Raw genomic sequence first — 15,270 nt, forward strand, 5'->3', positions numbered from 1 at the left:
CCATTAACTCACACAATCTATCTATCTATCTATCTATCTATCTATCTATCTATCTATCTATCTATCTATCTATCTATCTATCTATCTATCTAGATTAATAGACAGATAAATATTGATATGAACATTTAGATATATATATATATATATATATATATATATATATGGAAAGAGATTATGTGAGTTAAAGTTTTAATTAATGGACTAATTTAACATATCACTCATCTCATCTATCCTCCGAAAAACCTAAGGGTGACATGGACATTATAGTTAGGTTGACATTCTACCCAAACAGAACAATAGACATTTAGCAGTTATAGTTGTACTTATAGTTATACTTATGTTAAGAAACTATAATTTGTGGCCTAAAGTTGCTTAAAGGTGCAAGTTATAGTTTCCTAAGTGTATTCTATGCTACTCTACTCTACTGCACTCCACACCACTCCACTCTGACGTTTTACTCCACTCTACACTACCCCACTCCAGTTTACTCCACTCCACTATGCTCCACTCTACCACACTTTATCTCATGCTACACCACTGTACTATACTATACTCTACATCGCTCCACTGTCAATGCAACACCACTCTACAACATTGTACTACACTCAATGGCATTCTACTCCACTCTACTCCACTCTATGTCCATCCTCTCTACTCTAATGTAATACACTGTATAATACTCAACGACATGCCACTCAAGTGCTCTCTACGATATACCACTCTACTATATGAGACAGCACTCAACTCTATGACACTTGCCTCCATTATACTCTATGACACTCCACTTCACGATACTCCACTCTATGCCACTCTACTTCACCCTACTCCAGTCTAAAACTCTCTAACACTCTACACCACCCTACTCTACTGTTCGACACACCATTCCACTTTACAGCTCGCTGCTCCAGTCTACAATACTTGACTCCACTATATGAGACACCATCATCCACATTGTTACATTGTCATTGTTACATATTGCGATTTCTTAATTGCGAAAATTAAGGAATCGCAATTAAGAAATCGCAAAATGCTATGCATTAAGAAATCACAATATTTTTTGCGATTCCTTAACTTTCCTTAATTGCGATTCACAATTTGCGAATCGCAATTAAGGAATACCTTCCCATTCATTCCTATGGGCCTAGAGGCCCATAGGAATGAATGGGAAGCAATTCTCATTTTGCGATTTTCAATTAAGGAATCGCAAAATGAGAATACTATTTCAATTGTGCAGGGGGGGTCCCAAGGACCACCCCCTGCACCCCTGAAATTTAACTTTAAGAACATTTTTCACACACACATGCCCCAAGGGCATGTGTGTGTGTAAAATTAAACTTTCAAAAATGCACTTTTGTGCGTTTTTGAAAGTTTTAGCATATTACCATGAAGTTCAACTTCATGGTAATTTACCTCTTCCTATTTGCGAATTCGCAAAAAAAAAATATTCATGCATTGCATTTAAGAAATCACAAATTGCGATTTCTTAAATGCAATCGCAATTTAAGAAATCGCAACATAATTGCGATTCCTTAAATTGCGAAAAAAACAAAAACATGATGCACCCCAAAAAAGGAAATTGCATTCGCAATCAGCCGAATTTTGCGATTCGCACTGTTTGCGAATGTAATTTACCTTGATGCATGTGGGCACATGTCACTACACTATATAAAACTTACTACACTGTACGAAAAGCTACAATACTCTACTCCACTTGGATTCTAACCTGCAATACTATAGTCTACAACACTCTCCTTCACTATACTGTACTACACTCCACATAACATCTCTTCACTTTCAACACTGGATTCTACGTTTTAAAACACATTTTATTAATTGAAAAAAAAACATTGAAATTTAATAACAAAACCAAAGGTTAAAGCTTAGTTATATTAAGGAAAACTTATTTTCCCTATACACCCAAGTTTAAACTATACAAACTTGAAAAATTCTAAAGTTATAGTTATAACGTTCATTTAAAATTTATCCAGCACCTTCAAATGATTTAATGTAGCTGACCTTGTGACACACTCTTTTCAGCTCAATAACCACAGAACACTAACTATAACTTGCCACTCTACCAAGCATTGTGGTGCGATGCAATGTAATTTGAGAAGTTATAAGTGATGTTATGAATGCTATGATTTTACATGCTGTAAATGATGTACTATGCAAAGGTATAAACAGTGCATGGAAAAGGAAGGAGTTATAGTTAATGTAGTCACACACATAGAAATACATATATACAAGCCATCATACATATAATCAACCACACATACCCACACACATACACCTACACACACCCACACAATAACACACAAATACCTACACCATACCCCAGATAATCAGAGACTATCCCTCACAAACATATACACAAATACACCCCCACAATCCAACACACACATATACAACTCCCTCCCCATCCACCTTCGGGTAACCCAGGACCATCTCTCCTTCAGGAAGCAACTCAAGACCTGGCATTTCGAGCAGTAATGGACCCCTCTCCCCCAGCGCCTTGAGACCCTTCTGGGTGAGCAGCGCGCTATACAAATGTCATGATTGATTGATTGAGTCATACACACACACGCACATTGACATACAGACAGCTACAGGTACACACATACTCATCCACACAACCAACCCAACACACAGAAACTCACACTCACCCTCACAACACAAACAAACAGTAATGCACTCAAACACACAATATGATATCTAACACAGTCACACCCAGACTCACACACAGAGGCATATATATAGGTTAATGGAAGAAACAAGGACCCCCTGGTTCAGATACAATTCCTGGGTCAGGGTAAGCAATGTGGAGCAAAGGTAACAACCCAGGACAAAAAGCATAAACTAAAACTGGCTTATGTGAAAATACAACGATAAAAGGAAAGTACACAGTGATCTACAATGATATACAAAATTTAATAAAATTAGTAAAACGGATTGATATGAACATATACAATAAATTCGATAAAAGAGAGAATATTTGTTAAAAAAACACAATTCTTTTAGTCATGATGGTTTTACAGAATCCAAGGGATCATAGAACATATATTATTCCTTGAATTTAAAGAAAGAAGCTGATATCTGTCTGTCAACGCGTTTCGACACTAGACGTGTGTCTTCATCAGGACAATTTTCAGCCAGATTCTTGTGACAAAAAGTGTTTGTCTTTCAAATAACCAAGATGCGCTGTTTTTTAAAAAAAAGCTTGTTAAGCTTTGAATCGTTATTTAGAGTTCGTAGATGTTCACACGTCTAAAAATGGACAGTCAATTGCTTGAATCTGCTTTCTTTTTCCTCTTTGTATTAGCTCGTCTTCTATTTTATAGGAATCCATAGGTGGGGCACCTATAACCTGCTAGCAGCTTTCGGTGTGTGAAATCTTTCTAATAATTTTCACTGCATTCATCCCACTTCAATTCCTGTTTATCCTTTTGAAACATTTTCTGATATAAAAGCAGTGTCAACCTCTCTTGTTCTTGAGATCAACTGTTTTGAAGCCGCGAAACGTGCCGTGGTAGCCTGGTGTAAACGCGAGTAGACGCCAAACATTAACTTCAGAGTGCCGATATCTTATGAGCTTCAAGATGGCAGTTGTTACATTTTTGACATTTGGTTGATTTCAAGCCGCCATATCTAAAGGTACTCCAGATAGATATTCAGTTAAATATAGCTAAGGCTGTGGCCGACACTCGGTCCTGTGGAGGTGAGGTCGAGTTGACCAGGTGTTTAACTTAATGGCTCCAAGGTCTTGCCTGGTCCAAATTATACCTCCGAGAAGGTCTTTGATCTGGCCCGACACTCTCCATCTGTCATTTCCAATTCGCACGCTCTTTCCGTCTAATTTGAATTTATAAAGTGGCGAGACACAGAGGCTGAGATGCATCGCATTATCCTCACCAGATGAACTAATGAAGCACTCTGTCACGTTGCAGAGTGCCGCTTTAAATTACAGTGACGTGCTAACTCAAAGTTGATCCAAAAATCAATTTTCAGAGTAAACAAGATCAATTGCGGCCGTTTTCTCAAGTAATGAGCAAGGTATTTTTTTTGGGGGCGATTGCGCTAGGTGTGCACTCGTTTTGACTTGCTCTCTCTGCCTGTTGCATTTTTTTCTTCCGCTGAATGTCTCTTGCTTTATTTGACGGCCTGTCTCTCTTTTTCTTCCATTGACATTGTCTGCCAGTCTTTTCTACTTGGCCTCGCTCCTCTTTATGCTTCTATCTCACTCCACTGCCTGTCTGCCTCTCGCTAACCACTGCCTGGCTTGCCTCTCTCTGTGACTGCCTCCCTATGACTGCCTGTCTCAGCTTCTCGATCTCTTTGACTGTTTCTCTCTCCTCTACCCCTCGTGTGCGCGCTCTCTATCCTCTGAGTCTACTGCCGATCTCTCTATCTTTTACTGTAGCCCCCCCCCCCCCTCGCGCGCTCTCTCCCCTCTTCAGCCCGCCTCTGCTTTGTGCTCCATGCCACAGTCTTTCCCTTTATCTTTCATTTATGGCTGAGGCACCGCCAGCCAGAACAAACCACAGAAATATTTTTGAACGGGGTGAGGGATTTTTTGCGAGTCAGCTTTCCATGAAAGAAAGCCACAGGGAGTGGGAGCTCACACCTCACGGGCGAGTTTATGGCACCCCAAAACATTTTTCCCCCGCTCTCACACCAGAAAACCATGTGAAAGGCTGTAAACGGCCTTCAAAGACCATCTTCACACCTCAGGACATGCTTGGGGGCCGTTACGGGGTGGGAGTGGTAGGGTCAGTCGCCAGTGCCTCCATACCAGCTGTCCTACCAGATTCTGGCGGGAACTCAGCAACCGTATTTTCATAAAGTGCGCGAGTGTGTGTGTGCGTGTTGCCAGCAGGCGTCTGAAGAGTGGAGGTGCAATCTGTATGTATATATCGATGATGTTGAGCGCTTTCTTCAGCGATATGTATAACCTACAGGCAGCAGGTCCTGTTTGCTGAAGTGTGGACTCTTACTTTTAACTCTGAAGGTAATATAAAAAGTGACGTAGTGTGGAGAAATAACACGGGCCATTGCTCAAGTACCAGTAGGCAATTCAGTTTGTGATGTGTGCTATATAAAGACCGCAGCATTTTTTATGCTACAGGCCTCGCTCGAGCACCCTCCCCCCCACACTTCTTATCCAGGTCACAATACTAAAACCACATGCAGTGATCCGAGTTTCTCAAATGAAAACAGAATTCAGCCCACCCACCCAACCCCCTCGGGTGTTTTTCTTTTTTTAGCTAAGCCTCTGTTGGGGCCTGAGTCGTTATGCAGTCAGGCAGAAAACACACACAGAAGCTGTGAAGAAAGAGCCGTGGCAGGGTTTATTTATTTATCCTGACACTTGTGGGAGAGCTGCTATTGCCTACACTAAAATAGGTGCACAGCGCTATTAAGCTCAAAGCAAAGGGATCAGGACAACGGCACTAAAATGCTTCATTTCCCACTAAATTTCTCCCAATAATAATCTCACAGAGCCCCCATTTCTCCTGGTGAATGTGCTTCTACAGCTCATGCATACACGTCCACTTCCTCAGCCAAACCACATTCTGTCACAGCCCAATCAGTTAGAAATCCGTGGGTGAGCCCTGCCGTCAGGGTGGGCCTGGGCGCTGTCAGGAGGCGCCAGAGGGTCAGTCCATGGGGTCTGAGGGCAGTAGAGGACCTATCGCCCCCACTCTATCTATCTATCTATCTATCTATCTATCTATCTATCTATCTATCTATCTATCTATCTATCTATCTATCTCCCTCACTCTATCTGTCTATCTATCGCCCCCACTCTATCTATCTATCGCCCCCACTCTATCGATCTATCTATCTATCTATCTATCTATCTATCTATCTATCTATCTATCTATCTATCTGTCTATCTATCTATCTATCTATCTATCTATCATAGCATCACTGACGCCACAGAATCACTCGTCACCACAACATCGAGCGCCACCACAGCATCAATCTGTGCAACCATTCAACAACAACTGGTTCAAATATGTTCTCTCAATGTTTCAAGCTTTATTACACATGTCACAAAATGATGTTAATATTTCACTTCTGTTCTTGGATTTTTGTCACAATAAAATACACTGAACATAATCTTCACAAAATTTATTTACAAAAGTTTAAGCTATTGCCATTATAAATTACAATACCTTTTTATTAAGTATTAATTATTAAAAAAAATTAAAAGCCATTGTTATTTGTAATATCAATACATCTAATTCAAGTAAATACAACACATATTGCATTACAAATGCTATAGGTGTCACATTTGCAAAAGTTAAAACTATTGGGATTGTAAATGACAAAGCTATTAATTTCGCTATTTTCAAAACCTACACATAAATAAAAAAATTGTCATTTACAATACCAATAGCTCAAACTTTCCTAATGCGAGACCTATTGTATTGCAAATGCTTGTATTTTTAATACTGTGGCGGTCTAGCTCTTTCATCAGCCTGGGTTATCCTGCTCCCTAATGGCTCATGTCTGGATCTGGATAAAAGCCTTGCACTGGAGATCAGAGATGGAGCATACCTGATCTTCCTCACTCCAGATTTCGCATCTCTCTAGTCCACGCACGCCGTGGCCATATTCCTGTTCTGAGACGCTCTATGAACACAACGCTAAATTATAGGGACGCAAGATTGGCGAGTAGCTTGGAGCGCGCAGTCCACATCCCAAGAAAAAGTCGGGAGATTGTGTGAACACTCACCTCCTGCTGATCTTATACAATTGCGGAGTAGCAAACAGCCTGCCCTCGAGGACAAACTCCTAGCTTATATTTTTTTAATATTGGTTATTCTGTTACACTGGTTTGAAAATATTCAAGTTGATACTTGGGGAACTTGAATGCAAATGCCACTATACTCTCTCAACCATTGTGTGAAGTTAAATACACAGGAAAGATATGGGAGACTCAATGCAATGTCACCACTTATCAATCAAATAATTTTTATTAATCAGGAATAGCGAATGTATAGCTGATTAGTTCCTTTATTTGAGTAGATAGATCTATAGCGTATTTTTGTGCGATATATCCTAACACATCTATTTTTAACTATTTTCCCCAAGCCCCCCCCCTCCCCCCTTCTCTTTTCCCACAATAACGATTTAATATTGTGAGAAGTAATAACATTCTCCTTTGAGTCAATAAATAGTAATTCTAAGGTACTTTGTGTGTCAGTACACAATCAGCTTATATCCTTTGGTAACATGGCGACTATGTACACACCGCTGCTTGAACGGAGTCGTTTACCATATATATATATATTTTCTATTGGAGCGTTCATCAACTCCTTAAATAAATCCTATATGAAATAGAAGCTAGAAACTTATTATCGCTAACACAGTTGTGATTGTGCTAATATGCCTTGCCTACAGACGCGATTACCCACTCAAAGATGGCGGCGATATTACGAACCGCAGTCTTAGTATTAAGACTTAGTACTTAAGCAAAATGGCGCCCATAGTAGACGCCGACATTCGATAGAGCCGGACAGAAGATACATGGATTCTTAGAAGGGGGATACAGGTAAGGGGTTTTTACGTGTTGATATTTAGAATATATGCGATATTACCGAGTAGCAGGACCTTGGATCTTTGGTTCTCTTATTTTAGAACCTGTGATGACGATACGGTGTAGAACACGACATTAATGATAACGGAAGCGAATTGCAACAAACCCCCTTGCTGAGATATAGGTAAGGGGAATCGGTTATTGAGTGAAATTTGTTTTTACGCTTCTTACAAGTAAGAGTCTAACCATATGGCTCTTTATTATAGTCCCTGCAAAAAACGGAACCGATTAATGTTATAATAAACGTGGGGAACGAAGAATAGGAAAGAAAAGGTAATATAGTCTGTCCTATAGAAGACAATAAATATTATTCACTGTCACGTTTAGTTTGGAGATTTTCCACCGAACAACGGATGTGTTTTAAACATTAGGATGTGTCATGACAAGGGCTGGCGTTTTTCAATTACTGCTTATTTAATATATGTAAGCAAGGTATAAATCGCAAATAGTACTTAATGAGACATATGAGTACAAGTAGTGTCTGCGTTATAGTGAGAATTTTTGTGATGGACTGTGGTGACAGAACTAAGAGCCTCCTTATATCTTTCCAGAAATTGTTAATTCATATTTATACATCTCCGGGAAGGAGTTTGAAAATGATGGAAACATTATTGTGAATTAGGTAATTCATTACTATATTTTCTGAATTTGGCAATATTTCGGAATGTTTTGTTGTCCTTATATACCTGACACCGGGACTTTCACAAAATTGTATTTTTAATTTGTCACTTGATTAAGGGTACTATGTTTTCCTCTCACTTAGGTGGTGACTTTATTAAAAGTACCTTCTTAGTTTGATTATTGTTAGTATATTCACTATTGTTCTATTATTTTGGCTTGCAGCCCTGAGGAAGTTATGTGGCATGAGATTAATGCCCTACGAAACACGTGTTGGCTGCAGTGATTGTTTTTCTTTGGAAGTTTGATTTTGTCTTGAACATTATACCTAGAACCTTGGATTGAATTTTGACTTGAACATCGGATCTTTGAATCTGAACTTGGATTGAACTTTGAGAATTGAAATTAAAATACGGATCAATGCATTACAAGACCCGGGAGTCTGAAAAACTTATTGGATGAGAATTTGGACTTTTGCTTTCATACTTGCTTTATGAATTTTGAAAAACATTATATTCGTTGTTTATAAATATCGCTCATGATTCTGATTGCTCGGCAGGAGTATTTATAAGTCCTAGCTGGACAATATTGTCACTTCACGTTCTTCGGCACTCTGTGATTTTTTTTTTTACTATTGACTGGTGAAAAATCTGCATAAACACCACTGCCATCATGGGCAAACCAGAGAAAAATCAATCAAGTATCTCATTTGAACTACGCAAAGGGGGCAAAACATCACAAAATGCAGCATCGGACTCTGAGTTGGAATCTGCCGCGCAGGCCCCATCCACCTTAGAGAAAACACAATCCACCATCCAGGCCAGTTTGCAATCTACAGATGGGAAAATAGAAGCTCTTTATGGTCGAATGGATCACATGTCATCGAAACTGGACAAGCAAGAGGTGCGAATCAGCAAAGCTGAACAACGCATATCGGATTGCAAAGACGGCTTACAACAAGTCGCCGACAAAGCCAACGACATCACGCAACTCCTGGCGGTAATCCAAATGAAAAATGTAGACATTGAAGTGCAGTCGAGGTGCAATTTTTTTGGGGGACTACCGGAGTCCACAAATGTGGGGCGACTGGAAGACTATGATCAGGGACATCTGCGAGGCCGTAAGTCTATCCACCAAGTTCGCCATTGAACGCGTCCACAGATCCCTAGCGTTGCGCCCGAAACCTGGTGCCCCATCTCGGCCCATAATTGCAAGACTCTTAAACTTTAGAGATCGGGGCACTATACTACGTATCACTCGACAGAAGGGCACCGTTAATTATCAGGGCAACGTCCTAACCTTTTTCCCGGATTTCATAGCCATGTTACAGGCAGAATGAAAGGAATTCCAAGGAGTCAAAAAACTCCTCATGAAAGACCAGATCTCATATGCCATGTTATATCCTGCCTGTCTCCGCATAGGTATGGATCGTGACGCTAAGATTTTTGTGAACCCGAAGCTGGCCATGGACCATGCCAAGCTGCTGCGAAGGAACCAACGATCTTCAACTCAGACTTCCGACACTGATGACTGACTGCAGCCTTCTCTATTTTCACTGTGTATCCCTTTATTACGCTTGATATCCTACTGCGCAAGATTAAGCTAAATTACTGTTTATCTTTCACTTTTTTCCCAAGTTAGGCCTACCACTATGTTATCGACTTATGTCCATAATGCCACTTATACACACGCCTTTTTTACCCATGTATAACAATCTCAAGTTCTTTGAATAAGATTATTGCCAGTGACTGATTGCATATAGAGACTACTCTCTTTGGTCCGAAATTACAGATGCAACTGTGACGATGATGTCTGGTATTGTAAGCATTATGTATATTTTTGAGTTGCCTCCTGTGTTGAGATGGTTGCATTGCTCAATGTGTATGTATTCTTTGTTCCAGTATAGTGGACTAACAGTCAGGAGTGCAAGAACTCATAAGGCGGCCCCTTCCCGCTCTATCGGGGAGTGGTTGTAGCCTCTACATCCCCTTTTGGGTGTACCCCATTACCATTTTTTTTACACTGTACTGTTTTGTTCTTAAGTTTGGTTATGACAACGGATTTGCCTTTGGCAAGATTGGGTTGCTAAAGTAGGAGGGGGGATGGGGTCGGGCACAGTTTCAGAAGATTGCAAGTAGCGAGATCAGAGTCCTAGACATGGTGATGATTCTGGAAGTGACACTTAGTGGGTGCCAATCAATGTACACTGATTACATATCAAGCTCTTTACACATAGATAATGGGTGAAGATTACAGGTGCATGACATGGAATGTCTGTGGGCTCATCAACCCAAAAAAGATACGGCATGTGCTGACATATTTGGACAGACACAATGTACAGATTAACACACAAGATGATGGACGGAATGCTGCACACTGGCAAAACATCCACCCCCAGTCACAGATCTGGGTTTAATCCATTGTTATTTTCCTCACCAAGCCACCCCAGTTCAGACATGGCCATATGCAAATCAGTCTTGACCCTGTGCCTCATGGGAACAGTCCAGACCGAACTACCAAGCCATGTCTTCCCTGGACCGGAATCAAGCATGCTAGGACCGTTTTCTGGCTACCAGCCGTCCTCAGCCAGGATAACTTGACTCAAGTGGCGTAGTGAGCAAGGGATCCACGTCTGGGCATACCACTCCCACATAGGGCGAACAGCAAAACACACAAAATGATGGACGGAATGTTGCACAATGGCAAAACATTCATCCCCAGTCACAGATCTGGGTTTAATCCATCGTTATTTTGCTCACCAAGCCACCCCAGTTCAGACATGGCCATATGCAAATCAGTCTTGACCCTGTGCCTCATGTGAACAGTCCAGACTGAACTACCAAGCCATGCCTTCCCTGGACCGGAATCAAGCATCTTAGGACCGGTTTCGGGCTATCAGCCGCCTTCAGCCAGGATAGCTTGACTCCAGTGGCTTAGTGAGCAAGGGACCCACATCTGGGCATACCCCTCCCACATAGGGTGAACAGCAAAACACACAAGATGATGGACGGAATGTTGCACAATGGCAAAACATTCACCCCCAGTCACAGATCTGGGTTTAATCCATCATTATTTTGCTCACCAAGCCCCCCCCCCAGTTCAGACATGGCCATATGCAAATCAGTCTTGACCCTGTGCCTCATGGGAACAGTTCAGACCGAACTACCAAGCCATGTCTTTCCTGGACTGGAATCAAACATCCTAGGACCGGTTTCTGGCTATCAGCGTCTTCAGCTAGGATAGCTTGACTCCAGTGGCTTAGTGAGCAAGGGACCCACATCTGGGCATACCCCTCCCACATAGGGTGAACAGCAAAACACACAAGATGATGGACGGAATGTTGCACAATGGCAAAACATTCACCCCCAGTCACAGATCTGGGTTTAATCCATAGTTATTTTGCTCACCAAGCCACCCCAGTTCAGACATGGCCATATGCAAATCAGTCTTGACCCTGTACCTCATGGGAAACAGTCCAGACCTAACTACCAAGCCATGTCTTCCCTGGACCGGAATCAAGCATCCTAGGACCGGCTGATAGCCAGAAACCGGTGAATGTTTTGCCATTGTGCAACATTCCGTCCATCATCTTGTGTGTTTTACAATGTACAGAATGCCCTATTGCAAGAGACACACCTGAATAAAAACATAGTCTCTAAAATTGCTCAAAGGTGGTCATCGACCTGCAGGTCGACAAATCTAACCCGACAGGGACCCGTACACTTAAAGTTGCCGAATGTATCCGAGAAGCTATGACAGAACTGGGCCTGGCCGATGTTTGGCGGTTATGTAATGGACAGATTAAGGAAGGCACACATATCACACCCACCCACAGCAGATGGTCCTGGTTGGACTACTGGCTACTAAACAAAGATGCAAATAACTGGGTTACTCATGTACACAACTTGTCCAGCAGCCTATCAGATCACAATCCTGTCTTCCTGCAGTTATGAATCCCTACTAATCCCCATCGTCCCTTTACATGGCACTTCCGTTCTGAGCCATTACTTGATCCCATTTTCAACCAAGCCATTAGAACTGCCATAGTTCACTATTTCTAAGAGAACACAGGCTCAGTGGACAGTCAGGCATCACTTTGGGAGGCATTCAAGGTGACAATAAGGGGGCTCTTTCTTAGCACTACATCCAGTATTTTGAACGATATCAGAGGGCAATTCTCCAAAAGTGAGACAGCCCTGGATGGGTTGTAAAAAGAGTACTGGGTGTCACCATCTAAAACTTTATTGGCCCGCATACGCAAACTCTTGGCAGACTATGACAAATTAGCTGAAACTGAGGTGAGATATAGGGGGAGGAGACATGTGGCCAGAGAATATGGTGAGGGTGGCAGACCTGGCAGGACCTTAGCCACTAAACTACTGCTCCATGAAAATCATCATCAGATTGATAAGATGGTTGACGGCAGCAGGTCAGAACATTTCATCCCACAGGCCATAGTAGACCAATTTAGGGACTGTTATAAGGCGCTGTATACCACACAGGGCAACGTGGCTGAAGACACCATGGTGGAATCAGACACAGCATGCACGTGGCTATCAGACGAACACCGGGAATATTTATCCCTGCCCATAGACGAATCAGATGTTAAAGACGCTATTCTCTCCCTTCCCAATGGCAAGGGGTTGGATGGTCTAATGGCAGAATTTTATAAAACATACGTGGACCTTATGGTACCCCATATATTGTAAATGTACGCTGAGGCACATGAAGCCGGCTGCCTACACCCCTCGTCAAGGCAAGCTATGATCATTACTCTCCTCAAAAAAGACAAATCACCTACCTCATGTGAGTCCTATCGCCCCCTATCCCTTATTAACCTGGACGCTAAAATATTGGCAAGAATACTAGCTACAAAGATTCAACCTTTGATGCCTCTCCTCATGCTCCCTGATCAATCTGGGTTCATACTGGAAAGATCCACTTCCCATAAGTTGCGTACTATTTCCTCAATGTTCCACATACTTAACCCCGACTTGCCAGCGGCCGCTAACATGCTTGAGGTAGCTAAAGCATTTGACTCCATAGAGTTGAGTTATATGTTTAATATTTTATGCAAAATGGGGTTCCCTGATGTTATAATACAGTGGATTCAGATCTTATACACCGACACGCCAGCCAGGGTGCACGTGGGCAGCCATACCTCTATACCATTCCAGATAAAACGTGGCACCAGGCTGGGTTGTCCTTTATCCCCTCTCCTCTTCACCCTCGTTCTTGAACCACTTGCTTGTAAGATTCGACAATGTCACAGAGCGTCTGCTCTCAATTTTAAACACTGACCAGTCCACATATCCATGTACTCGAATGACATGGTCTTGTTAATCAAAGATCCCCAACACCTCCTATCCCCTGTTCTGCGAGAATATATACAATTTGGTCTGTTCGCTGGACTAACAATCAATTGGGAGAAATTGGTCATCATACCATTAACCAGGATCACATCCAAGCCCACCTGGAATACCCCTTATTATGGAGGACGGACCCAGTTAAATATCTTGGTATCTGGGTGCATCGTGATCCTGAAGTTGTAATCAGGGAAAATGATGGTCGAGCATATGGCACATTAGAACAACAAGTGAATAGATGGCTGCACCTGCCCCTGTCTCTGGCAGACCGTATTGCAGTTATAAAAATGGTTATACTTCCCCACTTTTTATATCTTTTTTGCAACATTCCGATCAAACTGACTGAACAATTATTTAAAACAGTAAGAACCCAACTTCTATGTTTAATATGGGGCACAGGACTGCCTAGAATTATCTGGCATACACTAACACTATCCTATGACAAGGGGGGGTTTGCTGCGCTGGATTTGAATGTATATTATCTCTGCGCACAAACCCAATATGCATATTATTGGTTCGGATCACACAACTTTATACCACATGTAGCGGTCGAAGACGTAGATGCCCATCCCACTCCACTTGGTAGCATGCTGACACATGTGAATAGACACACGCCAAAGATAGAAATCAATACGCTAGATATGACCATAGCCGCGTGGCAAACGATTGGCAATCGAGCACACAAATACCTCCGTATGCAACCGCGCTTCCCTTAGCCCATCACGCCGCCTTATCTGTTAGTCAGGAGGTGGGACCTCTAAAATCGTTAAAAGCAGCTGGCATTACTCAAATGTGTGACTTATACCCTAAAGGGCGATACCTTGAAAGCAGTGACTTGGAATACATGCAAAACCCCACTTCCTTGTTTCAATATACCTGTTACCGCCTCAAACGTGCCATAGGAGACCACTACCCTGATTTTCCTGCGGAGCCCCCGACACTCTCGTCCTTGCAACTACTGCTAGTGCTTCCCACCAAGAAAAAATGGGTTACAGTGAGCTTAACCAATTGGTAATCCCTCGTGCCAAGAAGGCTAGTTGGGGGAGTAAAGCCTTTTCCATTCTGGCACCCCAGATGTGGAATACACTTCCCCTTGAGATCAAGTCACTACCTTCACTTGACCTTTTTAGGAAATCGTTGAAAACTTGGCTTTTCATTAAAGCATACCAGTAAGCTTTGATTCTGATTGCTGACAGCTAGTTATTTGAGTTAGGCGCCTTGACGCCCATTGGGCATAGTTGCGCATTACAAATGCCATTTCATTCATTCATTCACTTGATTATACAGGGCTGTGCAGGAGGAGACGGTCAGAGGGCCTGATAAAAGCCTCGATAGATGGAATGAAATACTAGACCCCCAGATCACTGGAGAGGAATGGGAGCGAGTATGCCAATTGACGGGTCGTCTTACACTCGATGGGAATTTACGCATTATCCATTTTAAATTCCTGCATCAGATATACTATACTCCATCCAAATTACACAGAATGGGTCTAAGGGAATCAGATCAATGCAAACATTGCAGGCAAGTGCACGCTGACTTCCTACAGCTTGCCTGGCGCTGTGGGCCGGTATTCACATATTGGGAGGGAGTGCTTGATCGTCTCTACACCATGATGGGCACTCTGCTTCCCTGCACACCTCTCATATGCTTACTAAACTACATCACCCACTTGAAAGGCAC

The 15,270-nt window shown here is 42.2% G+C and overlaps 1 protein-coding gene across 1 annotated transcript in view; it reads right to left on the reverse strand.

Annotated features, from left to right (window-relative positions):
- Nucleotides 1–15,270, reverse strand: part of LOC147717710 (E3 ubiquitin-protein ligase TRIM11-like) — a 312,589-nt gene that overhangs the window by 171,865 nt on the left and 125,454 nt on the right. The window lies entirely within an intron of this gene.

Source organism: Lissotriton vulgaris, chromosome 5 (assembly GCF_964263255.1).
Source record: "Lissotriton vulgaris chromosome 5, aLisVul1.2, whole genome shotgun sequence".
Classification (NCBI taxonomy): domain Eukaryota; kingdom Metazoa; phylum Chordata; class Amphibia; order Caudata; family Salamandridae; genus Lissotriton; species Lissotriton vulgaris.